We start from the raw sequence: 3,433 nt of genomic DNA, 5'->3' as shown, positions 1-3,433 counted from the left end.
CTATGTGGACATTGCCATCCCTTGCAACAACAAGGGGGCTCACTCAGTGGGTCTGATGTGGTGGATGCTGGCCCGGGAAGTACTCCGCATGCGTGGCACTATCTCCCGTGAACACCCGTGGGAAGTCATGCCTGATCTTTACTTCTACAGAGATCCTGAAGAGATTGAAAAGGAAGAGCAGGCTGCTGCTGAAAAGGCTGTGACCAAGGAGGAATTTCAGGGTGAATGGACTGCTCCTGCTCCTGAGTTCACTGCTGCTCAGCCTGAGGTTGCAGACTGGTCTGAAGGCATGCAGGTGCCCTCTGTACCCATTCAGCAGTTTCCTACTGAAGACTGGAGTGCTCAGCCTGCCACTGAAGACTGGTCTGCAGCCCTCACTGCTCAGGCTACTGAATGGGCAGGAACAACCACTGAGTGGCCCTAAGCTGTTCTTCCACAAATTCTTAACAGAACGGAAATAAGGTTGATGGAAAATAAAGTTTCTAAAAATCGAAAAAATAAAATAAAAAAATAAAAATCATGTGCCATTCAATGTGTAAATAAATAAATAAATAACCACTCTCCAGACAAAGGTTATCAAAAAGAATGAAGGCACTAGCCTCAGTGATTAGAGCATCGGCCCTTGGACTGAAGGGTTGTGGGTTCAATTCTGGTCACGGGCACTTACCTTGGTTGCAGGCTCAATCCCTGGCCCCAGTTGGGGCTGGTACAGGAGGCAACCAATGGGTGTGTCTCTCACACATCCATGTTTCTCTCTGTGTCTCTCCCGTTCCTTTCCACTCTCTCTAAAAATCAATTTGGGGGGGGGATGAATTCCCAGAGACAAGGGAGGAAATAATTTAACAAGAAAATAAGGAAGTAAACATTTCTAAATTGTCATAGGAGAAAATTCATGTCAAGAGGGTGAGAGGCAGAAAAATATAACACAGAATAGAAACAGAAGAAAAAAATACACACAGAGAAATGTGGAGGATAAACAGGAAGATCCTAACCATCAGCAAGAGCAAAGTCCTTCAGGTTCAAAGGAGACAAGGGGGAGTGCAGCAGGTAGTTGATTACTCTCCATGAGAACCTGAAGGTAGCTTGCCAACTGCTACCCATTCCAGCTGGTTAAATGAGGGTCAATCACACTACCAGAAGAAACTTGGAAAGCCTTCCTAGGGAGAAAAAAATCTAAAGGACTTGAAAAACTTGGGGGTGGGGGAGGCCTTTAATAATAATATTGACCTCTTCTTCCAATTGATAGCTGAGACTTTAGAGAAGAAGGGATGTGAATGGCTGTCAATAAACTAAAGTTGACTTGCCAGATCATGCTGGAACATTCCTCTTTCCCTTACTCCCAAACTGGACTTATTCCTAAATCACCCTATAGTGAAATCATCCTGGAAGTTTTTACTGCTTTCCAGCCAGGCACTCAGTATTATAAAAGTTTAGGTCTATCTGCTCCCATTAGACTATAAGATTGGGGAGATGCAGGAGCCAAGACTTCCATGCTCACAATTGTATACTCAACACCAAGCACAGTGCCTGGCTGCAAGCATTCTGATGAATGTATGAATGATAATGGACTCCCAGCCTGCTAAGAGTGCTATTCACAGGGAGTAGGAAGAACATGTTTGTCTGAACACTTGCCAATCTGATTGATTACAAGAGCTTAAAACTGAAAAAAGAGGAAGAGGAGAAAAATTCCTAGATAAAACTAGGAAACAATATCAGAAATGACATAAGAAAAAAAGAATGGGAGAGGTGACTATTAAGTCACAAAAGAAAATATCTGTCAGAGGAACCAAGATGGCGGCATAAGGTAAACACCTGTACGTGCTGCCTCTCACAACCACAACAAAACTACAACTAAAAGACAAAACAGCTATCCTTCAGAACCACGGGAAAGCTGGCTGAGTAGAAGTTCTACAACTAGAAGGAAAGAAAAAAGCGCATTGAGACTGGGTAGGAGGTGCGGAGGCACGGAAGAGTGGAGGTACGGAGGCACGCGAAACGGGATGGCAACTGGGTACGTTATTTTTTTCAATCGGAAGGAAGATACAAGATCCCGACTGCTCTGAACTTCAGTGTCCGGCAAGACTCTGGGGACCCAGACTCCTACAGAGAGAAACTGGACTGTCTGGCATTGGGTCAGAAAGCGAGGGTGGCTTTCTCTCAGAGGTGCTCGCAGGGATCATTGTTACTGCTTGGGGGCATGGGACGTGGAGACGGCTGACTGGCAGCCATTGCTATTTGCTCCGCCCTGGTGATTCCCTGAGACCCCGCCCCACCCAATTTACAACCCCACCCAAGCAGTGCACAGAGGCTTTCGCATATGAATGGCCTGTCCTTTCGCAGCCAAACCTAACAAACTGCAGCTGGGTCAGGGAGTTCCAAAACTTCCAAACCCCAAAGAAAGAGGAGATTTCTGCAGATCTCGCTGTAGCTCCTGCTGGGTGGCCTGAGGCAGTGGCTGACTTTGCACCTCCTTGGAGATCCAGGAGCCAGTGTACCCAGTGGTCAGTGTGAGACCATACCAGATTACAACTCTTCATATCCATAAGTGACACACTCAAGGGGCAGACTCAGTGAGCACCAAAGCCCCACTGAAGCAAGTCCTGCCCCATAAGGGTGTCTCCAGCACAGCAGTTCTTCCATTATAGACACAGCTGGTCCTGACAGCCAATTGGCCTGGAGGTCAATTCCTCCCAGTGATACTAACAGCAATCAAGGCTTAACTACAACAAGACTGTGCACCCAGCCCACAAAGGGGTGAACCAAGAGTGTCCACCTCAGGTGATTGGGAAGGCTGAGCCACTGGGCCCTATAGGACACCTAACACAGAAAGCCACTCTATCAACACAAGGAAACAGCCAAAATGCGGAGACAAAGAAACATATCACGAATGAAAGAAATGGAGGAAAGCAAACTACTGGATATAGAGTTCAAAACCACAGTGATAAGGTTACTCAAGAATCTTCTAGAGACCTCTGAGAAACTTAGTGAGACCTTCAAGGATCTTAATGAGAATGCCAAAAAAATGGAAAAGGACCAGTCAGAAATTAAGCATACACTGTCTGAAATAAAGAATAATATACAGAAATTCAACAGCAGACTAGAGGATCCCAAGAATCAAATCAAAGATTTGAAATACGAAGAAGCAAAAAACACCCAACTGGAAAAACAAAAAGAAAATAGAATCCAAAAATATGAAGATAGTGTAAGGAGCCTCTGGGACAACTTCAAGCGTACCAACATCCGAATTATGGGGGTGCCAGAAGGATATGAGACAGCAAGATATTGAAAACCTATTTGAAGAAATAATGACAGAAAACTTCCCCTATCTGGTGAAAGAAATAGACTTACAAGTCCAGGAAGCGCAGAGAACCCCAAACAAGAGGAATCCAAAGAGGACCATACCAAGACACATCATAATTAAAATGCCAAGGGC

At 45.3% G+C, this 3,433-nt stretch overlaps 1 pseudogene; it reads left to right on the top strand.

Annotated features, from left to right (window-relative positions):
• Positions 1 to 6: 6 nt before the first annotated feature.
• LOC102255468 lies at positions 7 to 489 on the top strand (annotated as a pseudogene).
• Positions 490 to 3,433: the final 2,944 nt, after the last annotated feature.

The sequence above is a fragment of the Myotis brandtii genome, unplaced genomic scaffold (genome assembly GCF_000412655.1).
Source record: "Myotis brandtii unplaced genomic scaffold, ASM41265v1 scaffold74, whole genome shotgun sequence".
NCBI classification, from domain to species: domain Eukaryota; kingdom Metazoa; phylum Chordata; class Mammalia; order Chiroptera; family Vespertilionidae; genus Myotis; species Myotis brandtii.
Note: the sequence above shows the minus strand (reverse complement) of the source record. Positions and strands in the feature narration are given on the sequence as shown.